The sequence below is a fragment of the Mauremys reevesii genome, linkage group 16, assembly GCF_016161935.1.
Source record: "Mauremys reevesii isolate NIE-2019 linkage group 16, ASM1616193v1, whole genome shotgun sequence".
Classification (NCBI taxonomy): Eukaryota; Metazoa; Chordata; order Testudines; family Geoemydidae; genus Mauremys; species Mauremys reevesii.
The window spans coordinates 9,275,591-9,298,371 of NC_052638.1; the positions used below are offsets into that span (position 1 = coordinate 9,275,591).

The 22,781-nt window shown below is 49.1% G+C and overlaps 2 long non-coding RNA genes across 3 annotated transcripts; both read right to left on the bottom strand.

The window, feature by feature from the left end:
• Positions 1-15,718: 15,718 nt before the first annotated feature.
• On the bottom strand, positions 15,719-17,869 carry LOC120384379. 2 transcript variants are annotated; one of them, XR_005588790.1, is made up of 6 exons: positions 17,719-17,869; positions 17,361-17,450; positions 17,078-17,151; positions 16,727-16,842; positions 16,296-16,438; positions 15,719-16,072 (listed from the first exon to the last, which is right to left on the bottom strand). It is a non-coding gene; the product is annotated as an uncharacterized LOC120384379 (long non-coding RNA). The 2 variants fall into 2 exon arrangements; XR_005588791.1 differs by having other exon boundaries at positions 16,282-16,438.
• An 82-nt stretch (positions 17,870-17,951) lies between these two features.
• LOC120384389 lies at positions 17,952-19,525 on the bottom strand. The gene is made up of 3 exons (XR_005588823.1): positions 19,187-19,525; positions 18,458-18,822; positions 17,952-18,357 (listed from the first exon to the last, which is right to left on the bottom strand). It is a non-coding gene; the product is annotated as an uncharacterized LOC120384389 (long non-coding RNA).
• Between the last annotated feature and the right edge of the window lie 3,256 nt (positions 19,526-22,781).

Here is a 22,781-nt window from a genome sequence, read left to right on the forward strand (position 1 = left end):
AATGATTTGGTATTGATCCAGCATATGACAACTGAAACCGAGGGCTCCTCCATCAGACTATCCCTTAGCCCAGTGGTTAGGAAACCTGTCCTGAGAGGTGGGAGACCCCTGTGCAAATCCTTTCTCCCCCGCAAGCAAATGGAGGAATTGAACCTGGCGCTTAAGTCTGGGGTTTAGCTGCCTGTGATTTTCTTGGGGTACCCAGGACTGTGAGTCACCCTGTAGCCAGAGGGAGCATTGTCATGATGGCTGGGGTCAGCTCCCTAACCCCCCCACCCCGTCAGCCACTCAAGCACTCTCCTAGGGTTAGGCCGGCCCTGTCTGCCTCCCAGGTGCACCCCAGTTCCCTTGAAGCAATCCCCTGTGATATCCAGCCCCTGATGCTGCTACTCCCAGAAAACCCAGAGCCTCTGACCCCAAAGGAGCAACATATCCCACTTTACCAGTTTCACCTTAAATCATTGCTCCTGTGAACCACACAGCACCTGTAGTGAAACAAGAGAAGGTTTATTTAAGAGAGAATACAGAGTCCACTAGAAACAAGAGAGCGGTTGAAACCAGTGGTTACAGTACAAAACAAAATCATAAAATGCAGACTAGGGCCACACTTATCAATAGTTCCCTTTCCTAGCTGGCAAAATACCCCCCCCCCCCCCGCACCCTCCAAGTTCAGTCTGTTGCAGAATTCGCTAGTGTCACAGGAACCAAGCTCCAAACGTTCATGAAACACCCCCATTGAGCAAGATGTTTCCTCAGTGAATGGATTCAGGGGGCCTCTCCCCTTCAGTGTTACACTGAAAAAGTCTTTTGTTTCTATTCCCAGGCAGGATGATCCCTTGTCTGTTGCAAGGTTTCTTTTTTTTACTGCCAACTGGTTTTGATGGTTTGCAGTTGTCTTGGAGCTGGGAAGGGGGACGCGGGGTAAACGCTCTGCGGCGTCGGAGCGGGGAAAGGGAATCGGGATAAAGGCTCTGTGGCGTTGGAGCCGGGAAGGGGGCCGCGGGGTAAACGCTCTGCGGCGTTGGAGCCGGGAAGGGGGACGCGGGATAAAGGCTCTGCGGCGTTGGAGCCGGGAAGGGGAACGCGGGGTGAACACTCTGCGGCGTCGGAGCCGGGAAGGGGGACGCGGGGTGAACACTCTGCGACGTCGGGGCCGGGAAGGGGGACGCGGGGTATACACTCTGCGGCGTCGGAGCCGGGAAGGGGGACGCGGGGTATACACTCTGCGGCGTCGGAGCTGGGAGCAGAGCACTGGGGAACAGACTCTGCCGGCATGTAGAGCTCTGGATATGTTTGCTTGGAACTAACCCCAATAAACATCATGTTGCCAGCTCTTCTGCTTTCTGCTCTTCTGCTTTCTGCTCTTCAGCTTCCTGTCTGCGTGACAAGAACCCAGGGAGAGGGTGAAGGGAAAGTGCTCTAACAGCTGGAACCCGGGGAGAGGGGGAAGGGAAAGTGCTCTAACAGCTGGAACCCGGGGAGAGGGGGAAGGGGGAGCCCTCCAACAGCCTCTTCCTCTCCCTGTGCTTCAGTTGCTGAATCTGTAAAATGGGAATAAGGACACTGAGCTCCTTTGCACAGCACCTGGAGATCTTCTGATGGAAAACACTGTATAGGAACCAGGTGTTATTACTCTAGGAGACTGGAGCCTAGTCAGACGCTGACTTAACAGAGCTCTCTCCCAGAATGGGGTCAAGTACCAGAGGGGTAGCCGTGTTAGTCTGGATATGTAAAAGCAGCAAAGAGTCCTGTGGCACCTTATAGACTAACAGACGTATTGGAGCATGAGCTTTCGTGGGTGAATCCCCACTTCGTCAGACGCACGTCTTACTCTCCCAGAATGGAACGCACTGTCTGATATTGGGCTAATTACAGGGTGTTCATTTTAAGGATGGGTTGGATAACTATCGGCTTGTACTTGTGAGGAATGGGATACGTGGGTGTCCTTTTCTCCCACTTCCCACAGCCATTAGAATGAAGGGTTCATGGTAGGACAGTGAATACATTCCCCCAAGTTTTCCAATTTCCTCTCTTCTCTGTCATTAAACCTTCACAAGTAGGTCCCATTGTCTCTGTCTCATCTAGGATTGCTCTGTGCTCTGTTGGAGTCTTTTGTTCTGTCCTGCTTCCAGGTGAAATAGTCCTGGAGGGATGTTTTTCCCCAGGAATTACTCTGCCCACTTCCAACCAAAAGCAAAATAAGAACACCCTTAGCTACACACAGTTCTGATTCCAAAGAATTGCCTTTGGCTCCAGAAGGATGAATACCAGACAGAAGGAGGAACCTGCAGTGAAGACCAGTAAAAACTATGAGCCACTTGGCCAATGTAATTCAAACCTAGATTTGTGTGCCAGACTCTAACCATCTTCCATTTGCAAAAAGTTTGGGGTAGAATTGTACCTTTGAGTGGAGTAAATATACACCAACGGGGCTGTCCTGAGAGGCTGTGTTAATGCCCAGTAATTTGGTGGCATCAAATGCACATGGAGTGTGGGATTCTATACATTAAAATAAGCATCAACCAGACCTAATTTCTCTCTGTTCTGTCCCTAACAATTGTTGCTGAAGAAGAAGGTAGAGGTCACAGCTTTGCCTTCCAAGTTCCACCTCCACACAGAAGGCTGCTTCACAACCTCACTCTGACCTCCCTTTGCAATAACTGAACGCCTCTGTCACCACAGCTACAGCCGCAGAGCGAGGGACGGCCCTGCCCTATGGAGCACACAGGAACATTAGCCACAGCACCTGTCCAGTCACAGTGCTGGGAACGGAACCCACAGCTCCTGGGACCTAGGGCCTGAACCCAAAGACAGCCTTCCTGCTGCTCTGTGCAGCATCTCTACAGGGGCCAGAGCATCTCTGCCTCCACAGTCATCCCAGGAAACCTGCCTTGCATGCTGCAGGGCTCTTCTCTCCACCAAGCCAGCAGGGGCACCATTTCCGGGTTTGGTAGGTGAGGGCTACTTAGGCACTCTAATTCCTATATAAGAGAAAGGAAATGAAATAAATATTAGACCCACTCAGCTCTAATACTTACGTGTTATGACATCTTGTGGCAAGTCACTTAAGGGAGACAGGTTAGGGTTAAAATTTTAATGTTTGTTCTTACTTTGTTACTAACTCCGTGGAGCGAGCGACCCCGTCAGGACTCCTGGGCTCTATCTCAGCTCTGGGAGGGGAGTGGGGTCTAGTGGGTTACAAGTGGGGGCGTCTACATCTGGGTTCTGTATAAGAACGGCCAGACTGGGTCAGACCAAGGGTCCATCTAGCCCAGTGCCCTGTCTTCCGACAGTGGCCAGTGCCAGGTGCCTCAGAGGGAATGAACAGAACAGGGAATCATCAAGTGATCCATCCCCTGTTGCCCACTCCCAGCTTCTGGCAAACAGAGGCTAGGGCCATGAAGAACATGGGGTTGCATCCTTCCCACTCTGACTAATAGCCATTGATGGACCTGTCCTCCAGGAACTTCTCTAGTTCCTTTTTGAACCTTGGTATAGTTTTGGCCTTCACAACATCCTCTGGCAAGGAGTTCCACAGGTTGACTATGAAGCAATACTTTGTTTTAAATCTGCTGCCCATTAATTTCATTGGGTGGCCCCTAGTTCCTATGTTATCTGAAGAAATAAATAACATTTCCTTATTCAATGTTCATGATTTTCAACCCCCCTAGTTGTCCCTTTTCAAAGCTGAAAAGTCCTAGTTTTTTAATCTCTCCTCATGGGGAAGGTGTTCCATACCCAAATGCACACAGTATTCAAGATATGGGCAGACCATGGAGATTGAGGCAATATGGTATTTTCTGTCTTATTATCGATCCCTTTCTTAATAATTCCCAATATCTTGTTAGCTTTTTTGCCTGCTGCTGCACATTGAGTGGATGTTTTCAGAGAACTATCCACAATGACTCCACAATCTCTTTCTTGAGTGGTAACAGCTAATTTAGACCCCATCGTTTTGTATTTAGAGTTGGGATTATGTTTTCTAATGTGCATTACTTTGCATTTGTCAACATTGAATTTCATCTGCCATTGTGTAGCCCAGTCACCCAGTTTTGTGAGAGCCCTTTGTAACTCTTTGAAATCAGCTTTGGACTTAACTATCTTGAGTAGTTTTGTATCGCCTGCAAATGTTACCCCCATTTCCAGATCATTTATGAATATGTTAATCAGCACTGGTCCCAGTACAGACCCCTGGGGGATACTACATTTATTCCTGCTGTTTGTTTCCTATCTTATCTTATTGTTATCTTATCTTATATCCTATATATTCCTATATCTTATCTTATTGTTTCCTATCTGTTTGTTTCCTATCCTATTCCTACTGTTTGTTTCCTATCTTTTACCTGGAGTAGCCACCATGTTTGTGTTCCGAACACTCTCAGATATGTCAAAGGCGTGTGACTGAGTGCCGAGGCATATGTCGTCCGCATAGACAAACTTGCGAGATCCAGCAATGGTAGGTCATTCGAATATAAGTTGAACAGTGTTGGAGATAAAACTGATCCTTGCGGGAGGCTGATGTTTGTACATTTCAAAAGGAAATGGTGTGACTGGCCATAGCTGAGAGCTCTCTACTTGCAAGGGATTACTGTGCAACTGATCATATTTTTATTTTCTCCTGATTTGACCATTGCAGTGTATTGTTTATCTGAAGCTCACAAAGAGATTTGACCCAGTCAAGAAAAAAATGAATGAAACAGATCATATCCACCGAGAGGCGATGGATGCACCTTCTCCTGGCACAGGAGTGGAAATCAGTGAATCTGTTTCTACCTTCAGGTGAAAGAAAGGCAGTGCTTACTGTGATGAAGTGGGGGATTTTCTTGTGTTTTCCTTGGTTTTCCAATGGTTTGCATGCAGAGGGAGTGTCCCTGGGTGTTACTGGTTTAATGATGTCAGGGGAGAGGGAGGTTGTTACCTCTCAAGGAAGGAAGATTCCAAGACATGGCTGAACTTAAGAATGCAGTCAGGCAGGAAATGATACCAGTGCAGATGCAAGAAAAGCATCTTATGACTCCAGTTTGGGAAAAAGCCAATTCTGCATCATTTATTAAACAATGTAGCTGGTTGCACCTCTGAAAATCACAGCCAGGCAATGGAAAATCATTGACAAGGAGGTGAGCAGAGAAGAGCCTCTGGAAGCCAAATGAAGCACATTTTGACTGATGGCTCTGCATAGCTAGAAAAACAAATAAAAATTCTCTGAAACATTGATGTTTACAGGTGATCATCATTCAAGATGTGAGGGGACCAGGGGACCACCCATGCCAGGAGGAAATAAGTGAAAGCAACTGTCCTGGGAAGGAAGTAAGAAATGCCCAGGCTCAGAGCACCCACGTGGATATTAATGGACCTTATTAACTTGCAGGTAGAAGAACTGCTGCTGCTTCACTTGTCAAGGGAAGAATGTGAGAAGCAGGTGCAGACTTTGCTAACGCAATGTGCCTGGCCACCTGCTGAATACACAGAGGGGACAGAAGAGCATTCTGCAGCTATAGTCCTGGGAATGGAGAGCAGCCCCCTGAGACAGTGCAGCCAGTTGCACTTTCCAGCTGTAAACATCCCTGCAGATCATGGACCAAGGAGGTGAGTTTCAAGTTTCTCTTCTTACCAAATAAACCTTGTGCCAAAGCAGCAGTTGCAAACCCTATCAGGAATAAATACCAAGTATTGATCATTCCAGCAGCAGATCGTACCTCTCCTGATAGGAGAGCAGAGGCTGTGGTGCTCTAGCAGGAATTAATGAAGCTGATCTGTACCAGTCAAGTGGAAACGAATGGATCCTCTCCTACCTTCCGATGGGAGAGGCCAGGGGCGGCTCTATGGATTTTGCCACCCCAAGCACGGCAGACAGGCTGCCTCCGGTGGTTTGCTTGCGGAGGGTCCGAAGCCGCGGGACCAGCGGACCCTCCACAGGGAAGCCGCTGAGGGCAGCCTGCCTGCCGCCTTCGCGGTGCCGGCAGAGCGCCCCCCACGGCTTGCCGCCCCAAGCACGCGCTTGGCCTGCTGGGGCCTAGAGCCGCCCCTGGGAGAGGCGCATCTGAACACTGAGGATATAAAAAAACTTGAGGAAGCTCCTAGAAGAGCTGTGACGGTTCTCACTGAAAGGAAAAAAGTGAAATTAAGCACTGCTGCCAAGAGGTAAAGAACTCACCTTCTCGTGACTTTCAAGGTTAAGTTCCGGGATCTGGTTATTCTTTCAGATGGAAGAAATGAAATTCATCTTGCATGCCAGGAGAGGAATACTGTGCGAGCAACCTGACTGGCCAGGTGAGTGACCTGTTGTGAAGTGAAGAAAGTATTTTTCCTTGTAGATAAGGAATAGTTCAGGAACCTATGAAATCTGTTTGGAAGATTGCAGGTGACTGTATCTCTGGTCAGCTCCCCACAGCCTCAGTGAATATTTCTATATTGGTTATTTGCCAAGGGAATAAGGTTGGGGAAAGCACCATAAAACTGTAGGACACCCCAAGATTGACTATAAGTAATGCTGTGTCAAAAACTGATTGTTACAGCTGATGACACATCCCAAGATACGTGAAGAGTTGAGGACCATAGCAGACAACAGGGATTCCTCTTTATCAGGAGGTAAGGAATATACAGTACCTGCGTATAGCATCCCAGTGCAAATCAAAGACTTTGTTTTTTCTTTCGGAGCCTATGTTATATGTCAAGAGGGAATGCTGCCAACTTGAGAGAGAAAAAAAATATGTATGCAGAGATGTAAGAGAAGCATCCTGTGAGTCTATTCATGGAAAAGGAGAGTAGCCACTTATCCCCAGGAAGTGTTAAACAATGCAGCTGGTTGCATCTCTAGAAACACAGCCACACTCAGACCGTTCCCAGCACGGAGGTGAGCATCTAAGGTTCCATTTTGCCACCTAAATTAAATGAAAAATGATCATTTCAGTGAAGAGCCCTCCAGACACCAAACAAATCTGTCAGATATTGATCGTTACAGCACATCGCACTTCTCCAGATGTCAGGAGAGCAGGGGGCTGTGCTTTTCAAGAAGCAGTTATGGACACTGATCATCCCCTTTCTTGAGGTGAGAAATACACATTCTCAGAGAGTTCAAGTGACAATAATGGGTCTGGTCAGTCTTTCAGGTGGAAGAAATGCAGCTGAGCTGATCTTCCCAGACAGGAAGGCTTGAGAGACACAAAGGAGCTGGTTGTGAATAGAGAGAGAGGAACTGGAAGGAGAAGTTAGTGCAGGGGAAGAGGAAAGCAGTGTAAGAGGTTGTGTCTGTCCGGACTGATCAGTGGAGCTGGTTGTGACTGTCACAGGTCAGCACTATCTGGTTGTGTCTGTGTGTTAATGAAGGGGCTGATTGATACCTGTCTATGGAGGAAGAGCCTGTTGGACCCACCAAGGATAAAGCAGTGCAGCTGGTCAGAGCAGCCAGTAGGGAAACGATGCTGCTGCTGGCAGAACTGGTGAAGAAATAGCATTCACCTTGACAGGGCTGTTGGGGGATTCAAATTCGGATCTGTTCACCTGCTGGGGGAAGGAGAGCAGCTGGTTCCGTCTGCCAGGATGGAAGCAAGGAAGTGAGTTGTACCTTCTCAGAGGAAAGCACTGGAGACTGGCAAATAGTGGGACACAGACTGTACCTCAGGGTGTGACTGGGGCAGGATGTGTAACCATAGCGACCAGTGGGTCCTTTCCCACCCTGGTCCTTGCTCGCACGCACAGAGTCAGACTGATCACCATGGTTGCGTCAGGAAGGAATTTTCCTCCAGGGCAGATTGGCCAGAGACCCTGGAGGCTTTTCGCCTTCCTCTGGGGCATCGAGCAGGGACCAGCCCTTAGGGCCATTTAGAAACAGACAATACAAAATAATAGAAAGTGAAATCTGTCACCTTTCATCATTGCCTCTGTGCTTCTTTAAAAAACAGCTGTTCTCCCCTCCCCCGTACACATGACCCTTCCCCATCTCTCTGCACACGGGACCTTCCCTCCATGGGCAGTGTGTCACCCTCCCCCACCCCCTGCAATCCCTGCAGCTCTCCCCACTTGTCTCCCTTGTTTTCTCTCCCTGTATTTATTCTATTTCCTCTTCCATCCCCCCTTTCCTGGGGCTATTTCCATCAGATATTTTCTTGTTTTTGTGTTTTTCTTTTTTTTGCTGTCTTTTCTATCTTTTCTCTCCATTTACTTTTTGCAATGGGGTGGACTAGGCCCAGAGGGCCCCTGCTGGAGGCCTCAGGGTCCTGCCACATCCGTCCCAGGAAAGGAGCAGTGGAGCTAAGTCTTCCAAGCAGCCTAGAGAGACTGTACAGGACACGACCAATCAGGGAAAGGCTGCAGAAAGCAGCCAATCAGGGTGCAGGATGGCCATATAAAAGGAGTTTCAGCTGCAGTGTCAGTCTGTTCCTGGCTGAAGCTAGAGGAGTGTAGAGGGGCTCTTGGCTGGCCAAAGGGAATGGCTGCACCATGGACAACTCAGTGCTGTTGGTCACTGAGGAAGAGCTCCTGGCTAGCTACTGGGTCTGAATGTAGAAGAGCCCTGAGGTAAGGGTGAAGTACTGGTGAAGGCTGGGGCTGTGGGGAAGTGGCCCAGAGAAGTATCTGTGGTGTGTGGCTGCTGTTCTTAGGATCCCTGGGGTGGGACCTGGAGTAGTGGGTGGTCCTGGGTCCTCTCCCCTCCCATAGGCCACTGGGGAACTGGGCTTACAGTTGAACTGTGATTGAGACACCCCCCCCCCCCAAGGGGGAACAGAACGGCTACGAGTCCCACCTGGGGCCAGAAGAGACCCAGTGGGTTAAAATGATTCCCTCCAGGGAGGGAGGACTTCCTGGGGGTGTGGTCTGATACTATTTGAAATCTGCAGACACACTTGACCAGGGGGTGCTCATGAGAGGTGGGTGCCCCCCTGTTATACTTTCCCTTCCCTCTTTCCCTTGCTGGTCTCTGGTTGCCCCCACCTTTTTGGCCCAAAGCTTCCCAATCTCCTGCCCTGCTCCCTGGCTGTTTCTAATCAGCTCCAAGTGTTAACAAACAAGCAAAGTCTGATTCAGATACTGTAGGAAGCAGTCTTCTAAAAACACCTGTAGTAAAGGGATATTGACAAGCTCCCCATCAAGTGAAATGCCCCATGGTGCAGAGAGCTGGCCCAAGCCCTGTGCCCCAGGTGAACTTGCAGACCAGGGTTTAGCTCCCCACTGCTCACACACAGGCTGAGTTGTGCCCTGCACTGTAATGCAGAGGGGTGGCATTTCCCCTGGGTCTCTGTCACCCCCATCAGACCCTACTGCAGTCAAACCAACCCTGCCCCTCAGACCCACTCAGAGGAAAGCTGGGTGAATGTTCCCAGCTGTGATGGGGAAGGAGCACAGGGTAAAGTTCTAGCCCCACTGAAGTCAGTGGGGACGTTGCCATTGACTCCCATAGTGCTGGGATTTCACCCACAGCCTCGTTGCTCACAGATCAGACAGAAGCATGGACACTCCTCTCAGTTCAATGCACATGGGGGGTGTTTGTGTTAACCAAGAGATGAACTGCTATGACCTGCAGCTGGGAACGCCGGCAAAGTCTGACTAGGGGACTGGATGGGGGAGTCAGCCAGGATCACATGACTGCAGGTGCTTGGAGAGACTCTCTATGGAGGTGGAGAGGGAGGCTGAGTAAGGTGCTTATCTAGGGGCGAGGTATCATGGTGGGAGGTAGGTTAGATCATGTCCAAATCCCACTGCCATTTGTCCTGCCTGCTCACTAATGTTCTCTGCCTGTTCCCATAAAGGTTCACAGGCAGCCTCTACCCATTCTTCTCCTAATTGTTTCTGTGTCACCAATTCGCCATTGTCTTCCTGCCCAGATTTTCCTTTCCGTACAGCCAATGGGAAAGTTATAAACAAGGGAATATTGCAGCAGGACCCCTGTGGAGAGTTGGCTGGATGTGACCGAGTGAGCATCGTATGAGTGCAAGGCAGCAAAAACCCCACCAACATCCCCAGCAGCTGTAGACAATAGACTACCCCAAACATGAGAAGTAGGGCATGGTCCTGTGGCTCCAGTTAACCACCGACCTTCTCAGAGGCTGCTGGTGGAGGGAGAGGTCTAGGGCCTATGTCAGACCCCACTCACACCACTGCTGGAAGCAAAAGCCGTGCTAAAGAGCTACAGATGGTACTAGCAGAGTGGCAGGAGCTGTACTAAAGACAGCATCACATCAGTGTCTGGCCAAGTCACCCCTTGGAAAAGAACATGCTGAATTTGGGGAAGCTTGGTGACCTCATGAGGAAATAGACAATAAGTACTGGGGTGGGGTGGTGATGATGATGATGATTAAATACTATTGCGGTCCTGTCTAAAAGAATTGCTCTGTTCTCTGGTTTCCGTGCCACACTCTTCCCCCTGCCCTCCCTCCCCCCAAAAATAAATCCTGTGGTGGTCAAAGTCACCCTGGCCCACCAGGCAGTCACTGGTGATGCTGGGAATTTTTCCACACAAAAAACTCTGCGGGAAAACTGTTTTTGTTCTTTCTGTTTGACACATTTTTTAAGTGGACACTCTGACAAAAAGGAAACTTTTTCAAACAAGCAATGTTCTGTATGAAATGTCTTGATGGGGAAATGGGAGTGAGCTTTGAAATGCTGCAAGCTGAGGAGCTTGCAGTAGCTATGGCTATGTTTTAACAGGGGATGGCTTTAATTATGTCAATGATTAATAAGATCAGTACAGTATCCCTTGTGCTGTTGCATTTTACTTTTTTTATGCTGTTTCTCAATTTTTTAATTGTGATTGTCCAGCACAGTTTAGTACTAAAAATGCAAACTAAAATTGGGGAATTTTCTCACTTGTGAGATAAAAACACTGGTTGGCTGTTAAAATGCTCAGCAATGAAATAGTTAATGTAGACATTCTCAATTTGGTACAGAATTAACACTTCTGTTAAGATGCACTGAGCAGTTCACATCTCTGAGCTGTTTCTGCCTGCAGGCTCAGGATGACAGCTCTGCAGTAAGAAGGGCTTCTTTACAATAGCTGGAGACCCTGCTGGGAAGAGAAGTGACCCACTGAGCTGCCTTAAGGAGTCTTCAGTGGCTGGTCAAGCTGTGATCTCGGCTGCATGGCCCTTGCACGTGAACTTCCCTGGAGAGAACAGGAGCACTTGTGGCACCTTGGAGACTGGAGAGCGATTTCAAGGAAGATCATTTTGGGGAGAACCAAAGCAGAAACTTCCAGCTTCCAGGCTTCCCTCAGGGAAGGGTCTTGTCAATTCTTGTGAGCCCTTCCCCCACCTATCCCCACTATAGTGATCTCAGCTGTACGGGTGCTGTGTCGGGGCCCCTCACCAGAGTTCACTTCCCTCCACTGCAGCTTCAGCCAAGACCCCCCTCAATGTTGCCTCTTGTTGGGAAGTCTCCTCCGTGCCCCCTCTTTGCAAAGCCCTCTGTGGAGAGGGTGACAGGACCCCTGAGCGGAGTTCTTGCCTCCAGGTAGGAGCCTTGTTCCCCTCAGTCTTGTTCTCTCCGTTCAGTGACATTATCTGACCAACTTGGGGCTCGTGTACAGTCCTGCTGAGGACCCAAAAGGTCATGGAGGGTTTCAGGTAGAAAGCTTGGGCAATGAGTTCTCCAGCTGTACTTCCCCTGTCTGCTGCTCTTTCCCCTGTTCACCAATGGATGGTGGCAATGAGCCATGTAACATCTGTGGTTCAGGCTGCCAGGCTCACACATTGCCTGGGCTGGTAGCTGTGAGCTCTGCTACCAGCTCCAGAGTTCCAGTACCATGGTGACTGACACTCGTAAAACACAGACAAGGTGGGTGAAGCAGGTAATCTCTTACTGAACCAGGTTTCCTGCTTTCAGGCGCCACAGAGCTCCTCAGGTCACAAGAAGCTCAAAAGCTTGTCTCTTCCACCATCAGAACTTGGTTCAGTAAAAGAGATTACCTCACGCATTTTCTGTGCCTCCTCCTGGGACCAACACAGCTACAACTCTCCTGAACTGGGCAAGTTAGATTCTGTTACAGTGGCTGGATTGGTACATAGAGGCTGAAAGAAAATTGTACAGGGACTTTGGGGCTAGACCTGGTCAGAAAATATTAAATATTTTCCACAAACTTTTAAAGGAATAAATGATTTTCTGTGAATTCTTTGGGGGTTTTTATTTAAAAAGTCCCTAAAAGTTTGACCAGCTCCACTGGAGATCAGGATTCTCTCCTGCCTCATTTGAGCACTGGACCACTTGCAGCTTGGTGCTTGGTCTATTGTGAGGTCACAGGACCAGATCCACCAAGATATTTAGACTCCTAATTCCCAGTAATTTCCACAGGAGTTCAGGGCCTAAATACCTCTTGAGGCTACAGACTGTCCCACTCTGATTCTTCAGTCCTCCAAAATGCTCTGCCAAAACCAGGGTAGGAAAAATCTGCTATTTCAAGAGTGAAATACAAGCAAGAAAACCTTGTCCCAGGTCACAAACCCTATTCTGTTCCCTTTTCAAGTGAGCTCACAATGCCCCAGCGATGTAGGACAGTGCAGTTAATCCTAGGTAACAGGCTGGGAAATGGACAGTGTTAAGGCTGATGGGAGAAAAGGACATTGTATCTCCAGTAACTTATCAGTATCTTAAAATGCAGGAGACTGGTTCCAGTGTCAGTCATGGGAGGCAGTGATCTGCCAGCAACAATTCTGCCTGTGGTCAAAGACAATGGCTATTAAATGCCCAGTGATGTTATGGGCTGAAGTGTCACCACTTTGAACCTGGAAACTGCTCCCCTCCCCTGTGGTTGTTACATCCCAGCAGCAATCACAGGCCAGGGGTTAACTGACTTGGGCTCTAAGGTTGGCCAGTCAGAGAGTGATGTGACTCTCCCCAGAAGCTATTGAAGGGAGGCTGACACAGCCCATGCAGGAGGGGAGTTTTAGCAACAAGCAGGCTGTGGAGCAGAGACCCTGGAGGACTTTGCAGCACAAATGACATTTGTGGCTGCTGCTGGTGGTACCTCTTGTGGGGGGAGAGGCAGAAGTGATGGGCTTTCCCTGTGCTGAATTCAGGAAGCAGCAGTGACTGGCCAATAAAAAGGGCTATTAGTTGAATTTCCAAAATAATGTCTCTGAAAAACCAGTTCTGTCCTGTCTCCAGAGGACCCTGCTTAATACGTCTGAAGTTTATTCAGGGCTCATGAAAAGGGGCTCCCTGATCGAGGCAGAGCTCAGGGCTCTGTAGGGAGGAGGGTGTATGGGGACCCAGGTAGAACCTCCAGGGCCACGGTGAAAGCCGTGATCCTCTGCAGAACAGGAAATGGGACACCTGTTTTATGGTTCCCGTCCTGAGGACTGGAGATGCCCCAGAATGACTGGAGGCTGCAGGATGGGGTTACTGATGGTTCAGTGACAGAAGGAGCAGCTGTCGGCAGAACATCAGGCCACTGGGGAGGAGAGGGTGGCCAGATCCTGATGGTCAGGAGCTTTAGGGAGTTAGAGACACTGTGCGGAGACCTGGAAACCCTGGAGAAGATGAAATTCTATAGACTGCCTGGCATTAAGGAGTGTGGGGCACTTGGGGACATGGCTATATGTGACCATGGAGTCTGTTCTGGATTGGCAGTGAGAGCAGTCCAGAGAGGGCCCCTCACATAAGGGAAAGGCAGGTTTTTCTGAAGGGGGGTGTATGTCACTCGGTGGCTGGCACCAGTAGGTCCCACACCCCTGTTGGACGAATGAAGGGGGCCAGGCAGCACCTGGGGCTCTCAGGGCCAGAGGGCAATTCCCGAGAGGGAGGGGCTGTGAGGAGGATAGGGTAGGAAATGGCAGGAAGCATCTGCCAGAGTCCCCTGAGATGCAGAAAGTGAGCTGAGAAACTGGCTTGATTAGTTCTAGTTTGGGACTAAAGTGTGTCAGAGCCTGGGTGTGGCAGTGAGCCCTTGGCAAGCTGGGGAGAAGCCCGGCCATGCAACGGTTCCTGCTTCCTTCTTTGGAAGGAGTCTCATGTATCCCTAGGCTGTGAGAGACGCTGCCTTCAGTCTGATCTCCCCTCCCCTGCCGGGGTCTCTTCATCACTCCCCCGACCCATGTGTCTCTGTCCCTCTGTCACTGGCCACATGGAACCAGTGGGAGCTGCGGGTGCCCAGCCTCTGTCTGTCCTGTGCCTTGGTGCCATCAGCCCCACTCTCTGGTGTCTGGTATTTGACCCTGGCTGACGCCTGGGGATGCAGTGTGTGTGGAAGCCGGATGCACAGTTAAGCTCTGCCCTTCTCCATGAAGGGAGGCAGCAGACTTTGTTGTAGGTGGGGCTGTGATCACCAGCACTGCAGAATATGTCACATGTTGGGATCTGGGGATTTAACTGGTGGTTTTATACCCCTGCAGCCTGCTCCTCCTAGGCAGGGTGTGTACAGACCATGGTGCAGTGTTCAGGCCAGGCTGAGATGGGCCGGAACCATCCCTCCACCCCTCTCCATGATCTTGTGGGGGGAAGGGTTACAAGAAAATAAAATCTTGATCTGACCTTCCTCCCCCAACCCTTGGTTTGTGTTCGTTTTGCCAAATAGAAGCTGAAATGAGGAGATTGTTGCAAAACCAAGACCACGACCTTCCCCATTTTGTTCTTCTCTGGTGTTAGGTCCCTTCCTGCACCACTGTTTGTGAGTGACACCAGTTCACGTGGTATCTTTGCACAGGATATCGCATTCTCCCCAACTGCCTTCCCAAGGTACGAGTCACTTATATTGTCTTCACCTTGGAGATGCTGTCTCCCTGCAGGGAGAATCGGGCCCCGGTGGCTTTCAGGCGGCTGGGTTTATAGAGGTTTGAGAACCCACAACAACGTTTTGGGCATTGCCCTGTGGTTTAGGTTCAGCGTGCGGCTGGGAAGCTGATTGGGGAGGGGCAGGAAGTGGATGCAGAAGTAACATGTTACTGGCCCCTCTCCCTCTTCTCATCCCCTCCAGCCACGTGCTGCTAATACTGACCCTGTCCTGTGTCCCCTGGTCGTGCTCCCAGTCCCCTGAGGCAGATCATGGAGATCTGATTTCCCAGAATGCCTGTAATGAGATCTATGGACCCCATGCTGGGCAATACAGGGGGAATGAGCTCTTGCAGCCCAACCCAGCACCGCCCTGAGAGGTCCCAGACTTGGAGGGTGGGTTAGAAGAGAGGAGGGCACAGCTGGAGCAGACTGCAGAGGACAGCTGAAGGCAAGAGCTTCCTGGATGCCTGATGGCCCCTCTGGAGCGAGGGGCAGCCAGAGCAGAACCCACCCTGGGGGACTATTCGCTGCTAGCCTGTGAGTCCAGTTCAGGTGCCCAGGGAGCGGTGGCCCCACCATGCCAGTGGAACAGTTGCTCTGGGGTCACTGACTGCCCCTTTCAGAGCCATCTTTGAGGGGATCTTAGGTCCGGAGCAGCGGGGCAGAGCGCTTGGATGTGGCCGACCAAAAGCCTTGGCCTGGCCCCTCGGGGCATCCTGGGAGAGTAACATGGTAACAGTGCCGCTGTGCTTCCTGCTTTCCCCTCGACCGGTGCACCTGGCCATGTCCCCTCCCCATCCCTGGGGGCCGTGCACACGGCTTTTCCCTCTCTGGGACGGTGGGCTGGTCCCTCCTGTGCTGGGTCCCTGCTGGAGTGGGACAGTGACATGGGGGCCATGCTGGCACAGATGGGGGAGCAGTGCACCTGGGAGGGACTCTGCCCAGCTGCGGGGCTGGGAGCATGGGCATGGCCGAGGGGCACAGGACGGGTTTATAGAAAATTCAAAAAACAAAGGGAGACAAGTTCTCTCTGATTTTATTATGTCTGTTCGTAAATGGCCCTAAGGGCTGGTCCCTGCTCGATGCCCCAGAGGAAGGCGAAAAACCTCCAGGGTCTCTGGCCAATCTGCCCTGGAGGAAAATTCCTTCCTGACCCCAAACATGGCGATCGGTTTCACCCTGTGCATGCGAGCCAGGACCACAGTGGGGAAAGGACCCGCTGGTCGCTATGGTTACATACCCTGTCCCAGGCCCCTCCAGGATAGTGTCTGTGTCCCAGCACTAACCCGTCTCCAGGGCTTTCTTCTTTACTTCCATCCCAGCAGCAACTTTTGAACATTCTGTCTTGAATATTGTCCACGCTGGCTCTTTCCTTCATCAAGCAAAACCAAAGCCACTGATGTCACTCAGAAGTGACAAGCAGGTTCACCACCTCCTAATAAAGACGAATCACCTGACATATGCCATCCCCCTCACATCCTCTTAGCTCCTGAGATGTCTGATCAGCTGTAACAAACCCTTTGGCACAACATAAGTTACAATCAGCACTACAAAATTGCTATGCTCATTTCTTAGACTTACCAAATGCTGCTTACCTCTCCTCAGAGCCAATCCTGTTGCTTTATTGAATGAAGGGTCTTTCATATTTTGAGATCCAATCGTCTTTTCAGGTGTTGGATCTGTTCAGCTCCATTCCTATTCCTTTGTACTCAAATCCTGAGCATCTGTAACTCTCCTCCTGAAAAGACAAATCCATTTGGTAATAAGAGAATCCTAAATGCTCACCTCCTTGTCAGTGATGGTCTGCTGCATTGTGGGTTTGAAACTTGAAGGTGATAAGTGATTGTCTTCCCATTCTAGTCAAGGAAGGCAGCTTTTTGCAGGTCTGGCAACATGCATTTGTTTGTTCTGCAGTAATATGACTGCTTATAATCCTCAATCCCCAGGAGATCAGATCAGCTGCATTTCTTTCACCTGAAGGGAAACCAGATCCATCAATTTCTCCATTATGAGGTGAGTTCCTTACCTCTTGGTAACAGTGACGAGTTTTGCTTGTTTCCTTTCTGTAGATATCCCAGATCTTCTAGCAACGTCCTGAAGATTTCACACCCTCAACGTTCAACTCATCTGCATTTCTCTCATCTGAAAGTATGAGGATCTATTAATTTCCACTTGAATGTTAAAGAAAGTTGCTTTTTTTTTTTCTTACCAACTGATATGCCTGGTTCAGCTAGTCAGATTTGCATTAGTCCCTTCTAGAACACAACAGCCCTCTGGTCTCCTTGCATCTCCAGATGCAATGTGGCCTATTTATTTGGTCTGCAAGTGTTGCTTTAGCACCAGATTCATTTAGAACCAGGGAAACTTAAATGCTTACCTCCATGTCTGTGATGTTCTGCTGACTTGATTCAGATTTGCGACTAGCTGAACTATTTGAAGTGGCTTTTTTGTCTGTGTTATTTCAAGGGAATAAAAAAAAAGCATTTTGTCACTGGAGTCCTCAATGGATTGAGCAGTTGGCAAGTCCATATTGCTTTATCTTGTGTCTGCTTTTGACACTCTCCCCATGACAAGTAAGGTCTTCCACAGTTTTTCTCCCTGAAAGCAAAATCCACACCACTTAATGTACACATGGATGTTTGGAGACTGGTATTTCTTACCTCCTTGCCCAGGACAGCCATGCCACTAAGCCTCACTTCTCCCTGGTAGGAATGACCACCTGGTCTCTTCATATCTCAGAAGAGCAAAACCTGCAATCAATGTTTGACAGAATTATTTATTACTACTTATTACCAGCTATGAAGAGTCATCAGTGGAGAAGGTTCCTTAGCATCCAGATCATTAGGCTTCTAGAGACCTTTCAGTGCTCACCTACTTGTCAGTCATGTTCCACCGCAAGGCTTTGATTCTTAGCGGTACAGCTAGCTACACTGGTTAAAACCTGAAGCTTATAAATGGCTGCTTGCCTTTTTCTGAACTAGAAGTAAAATGCTCTTCCCTCTGGCCAAGTATTGTTACCTGTCTGACTTCTTTTTTCTTAAATTCAGCAGCCTCTCATCCTCCCTTGAATGGTAAGACCTTCCTTTCACCTGAAAATAGAAACAGAGCCTTTCATTCCTGCCTCCATGCTGTGAGGAGGTGCGTTCCTTACCTCTTGATAGAAATGATCAGTTCCTTATTTCTTGACATCTGAAAAATAAGCAACAATGATCAATTAGGCACAAATAGAATCAGCTGGACAACTCCTCTCTGCAAATGCAAGAACAGGCTCAATGCTCATCTTCACACTCTGGTTAGTTGCACTTGTTCTTTGAAATAACTTCCCTGTTACATCCTTGTAGGAACAACCAATGGCCTTCTCTGGGAAGGAAAAAGGAGCAGAGATCATCATCATTGGTTAGAATTACTAACTACTTTGCTTTCATCTGAACAGGTAGCTCCCATTTTTATTGCTTTATTCAGTACAGCAACTTCTTGTGCTCTTTAGAGAGGAAGATTTCATCAGTTACCTTCCTTCCACCTGAATGGATGACCAGAACCATTGACTATTACAATACACCATTCCCATATTTCTTACCTCCTTAAAAGGATGGATCAGCTAATTCCTTCCTGTAAACGACAGCCATGTGTCATCCTTGCATCTCGAAATATGACCTCCTGCAAAGATCAATGTTTGACAGACCATATTTTTGTCAGGCAACAAATGTAAATGAATTGTCATTGGATTCATTTTGTAATAGGGAATATAAATGCACACCTTCTGCGTGATGAATTGCTGGATTGGTTTCTCTTTCTCTCCATACAATCAGCTGTATTGTTAATCTGGTAGGTATAAGTGGTTTCCTTATTTTTGGCTAGAGCAAGTCAATACTTCTGTAACCTCTCAGAAGCTTTGGTTATGTATCTTGCTTTAATCTTATGAAACTGCTTGTAGCCTTTGACAGCAAAGGATAGGTTCACTTTCTTCACCTGAAAGTACACTGAGATTGGTTAGTTTCCACTCCATTGCTAGGAGAAGGTGCATTCCTTACCTCTTGATAGGAACAGGTTCTCTTACTACTTCTGACAGACAAGCTGCAGTGATCAAATCAACAGAAAGAAGAGATTACGTTGCAGTTGGACCTGAAAGGTAAAAACCAAGCTGATGCCAGCTCTCAGCTAAGGCCAGTTGTAAACTTTCCTTTTTGAGTTGTACAAATACCTGCATTGTTAACCCCTGGTAGTTACAACTGGCTGCTTTGAGCTTATCCTGACAAAGGCAATTGCGATCCTACCTGATGCTAAAGAAATCCGTCTAGGTTTTTACCCCCATCCATTTCTGTGCTTCTCCTTTCTCTTCTCTCTTTTTCCTCTCTTCTCCCATTCCCCTTACTTCCCTGGTGTTTCTCACTAACTTCTTTGGTTTTCTCCCCCCCCGCACCCACACACACCCTCTCCTTATCAATACTTCATCCCTCCCTCCCCGCCTTGTTTCCTTCTTCCTTACAAGAATACTTTCCTTCATCCTTCTGTGTCTCACGTTCCCTTCTTTAGCAATGGAAGCAGGTTGGTCCCAAAGGCCCTGCTCCATCACCCTGGTCCCTATACTCAGACCCACAGGCAGCAGCCATGTGCTCTGGGCGACAGCCTGGTGTGAAATGCTGCAGCCCCTGGGGGCTGACCCAACAATCTCTGCATCACAACAGAGTTGCGGGTCATCACCACCTTGTCATTTGAGCAAAGTGACCTGTCTCATGCCCCTCCCCCTCCAAGGGAGCTGTAGCGGGAAGGCTCTGGCTGCTTCTAAACTCTCAAATGAGTCAAATTACACTCCAGATCTGGAGTCACCAGCTGGGGCTGTTTGTGACAGTGAATTCCAGGGTCATGAATAGCTCCTTTCTCTTATGCAGCCCTCACCTATAGGGTGACCCAATATCCCTATAAAATTGGGACAATCCTGATTTTTGGGTCTTTTTCTTATATAGGCTCCTATTTACCCCCCACTGCCACCCCCTGTCCGATTCTTCACACTTGCTGTCTGGTCACCCTACTCACCTGTCTCCACCTCTCTGTCTAGGTCACCACGCCTACGGTGGAATGTTCCACTTCCATCACAATGGGCCAGTTCTGAGCAGTGCTGAGCTCCTGCATCTCCCTCTGAAACCAGTGGGAGCTGCAGGTGGGGTGACCAGATGTCCTGATTGTTGGGTCTTTTTCTTATATTGGCTCCTATTACCCACCCCCCACACACACCCTGTCCTGATTTTTGTCACTTGCTGTCTGGTCACCCTAGCTGCAGGTGCCCAGCCTCTCTCAGGACTAACCCTGTTGGCTGCATTTCATGGCAGCTGGCCCTGCAGCCCTCAGTCAAACTGCCCAAAAGACAACAGACTCATTCGGCGCTTGGCCAGGTTTGTTGTTGACAAAGCACTTGTACTAGCACCCCCTAGACTCTGCATGGACACTAGGACATGTTCGCCCATGAGAATGGACCAGCTCAGTCAGCAGCGGGACTTTCCACTGCCCCCTTGGCCAGATGTACCTTCTGTGACCCCTCTTTATACCCTGATACAAACAAGTTGTGTATCACCCCTCTCACGTGCTTAGTTACCACCCTACACCCTGGACCTGTTGGTTCGAACCGTAGGAGGGGTCAGTGTGTCCCTGTACCATCTCCGGGGAGTGTATTTATTCTATAACGCTGTAGCAGGGTATTCTCGTACTACCCTTCTGGACTGTGTTTAGTGACTAGCTAGTGCCTAGTATTTATTAGGAGTGTCTCTGTTTTAGCAACACCTGCCCCATCCTTACCAAGTTCATGTACTGGACAGTGAAGTTGTAAGCAGGGCCTGACTCTGGCTGATGTTTGGTTCAGGCCTCATCTAGTACCAGGCTCTGTGTTTCAGGCTCCTTCTGCTACAACCTCCATATCCAACCCCCCCCAGGTTTGGCCTTGGTTTTCCCAGCAGATGAGTTTGTAAAACCAAGACCTGAACCATCTCCCCTTCTGTTCTGCTGTAGTGTTAGGGCCTCTCCAGCCTTGTTTGTGAGTCACCCCCCCACCACCCCACCCCTGTAACTTGAGTTGCCTTGAACTCCCTGATCTGTTGTTCACCCTGACCCCCAGGGCAGGAGCAACTCCCACGTGGAGACATTCTTGCCCTCCAGTTAGCATCAAGCCCCAACCCTGCTGGCCTGAAGCTTTCAGGAGGTTGGGCTTATAGAGTTTGCCAGTGAGCAAAGAGTCAGAGCTGCAAACTAATTCCACTGCAACAATTTGTACTTCACTGGGTGGTTTGGGTTCAGTCTGTGATGGTGTAAGAACAATGTCTGTGAGAAGTAGAGACGTGTCCACAGGAAGTGTAGATGAAATAGTTGTTTAGCCATGTTGTAGAGGGGAGGTTAATGAGAGCTAGAACTGAAGGGAAGGGAGAGGGAAAGACAGATCTCTCCATGGTCTCAGATTATCTCCCTCAGAAACATAATTCCATAAAACATTAGCAGGAAAGAAGACAGAAGTTAGCAAAACACCACTTCTACTAGTTCAGGATGTGCCCCAATGTTCCTTATGACCAATTTATGGAAATATTGGACACTGAGGTTGATGCATGGGGCATATTTATATCGTTACCAAAATCCTTCATGCAGAAAAGCAATGAGTCACTGGAAGACCTGATGACTGTTGCATGAACAAACTCCAGAAAGGAAGAGGGAAGACTGGTCAAAGGAAGGGGTGGATTAAAGGAGGAAAAAATAAAAATAACTCAATTTAAACTCATAAAGAAAAGAATAAAACACATTCAGAACGGTAACAGATTCTGATTCTAGCACTTGTGTCAGGTGTCAGCCTGTAACGGTTGAACTGCAGCCAGCAGCTCTTAGCATCTTAGCTCTTCTCCCGTTCTCAGAGGCAGCTGGAGCTCAGGGAGACGAGAAAGGTGCAGAGGCTGAGCTCTGACATGGTGCTCAGTGGACTCGCCCTCTAAGTCCCTTGTTACCTGGGGCTTACAACACTGGGCAGGTAGCAAATTGCTGGCATTGCCCAGGGATGGTCCCTTGGGTTCCAGTTCCTGTCCCAGACAGGTTCCTTGCTGTGATCCCCCCTCACACACGTAGGTTCCTGGGTCAGTTGTTTGCTTTCTTCAGAGATGTGAAACCCTCTTCCAAATACTGAACAGCTGTGTCTTAAGTCCCTTTCACTCATCAGCTCCTTTTCCTCCAGTTCCATTATGTTTGTGCCATTCCACGTCTCTGGTGTTTGGGTTTTCCAGGGTCCTGAATCTCCACTCCCTGGTGAGATCTGACCCTTCCGAATCCCTGATCTTGGCTGGGCTCTGATTTAACATGAGGTCTGTAATGTCTGAATCCTGACGGAGACAGCAAGGAGAGGAAAGGGTGAACAGGCTTCCTTGGGATGGAGGGGAAGTACCAGACCCTCTCCAAAGGTGCGGGGGTAGGGGCAGGTGAGCTATCCATTCTAGGAAGAGAGGTTGAAATCTGAGCATCACAGGGAAGGACACTATTGCCAACCCTTGATTTAAAAAAAATGATGAATCCACCTCCCCAAAATCATGCAACCAGGAGGGCTAGAAACCGTTTTTTGTAAACAAAAGCAGAGATTTGCATGTAATCCTGTGACTCTAGGGACTGGGCCTCTCACTTCATCCTGTTTGAGCTCCTTCCCATTCATGGGGAGGACCAGCACTAGCTCCCGTGAGCTGCACCCTGTCCCAGCTGGCTGCAGGATGAACTCAAACAATGGTTTTAGTCAGTTTCACTTGCAGCCTGAGGTGTACGTACCTGCAAGGCTGTCATCCATCCTTTGCACCTTAAAAGAAAAGCAGTGCCCCCCTTAATCTCTCTGCCGCTGCCTTCCCTGGGCGTCAGTTCAAATGCCTGTAGTTACTGATTCACACATTGTGATTCCCGCCAGGATGCTTTACCTTTGTTCGCTGTTGGTTTCCTCAAAGTAAAATGGATCATTCAGAGTGAAACACTCTCTGGGTTTTGAAAAAGTGACCCAGTCCAGTGTGCAGGACCCAGAGCGGGAACTGGAGTGGCTCAGAGAGCCTGGGTATGTGCTAGAAACTTGCAGACAAAAC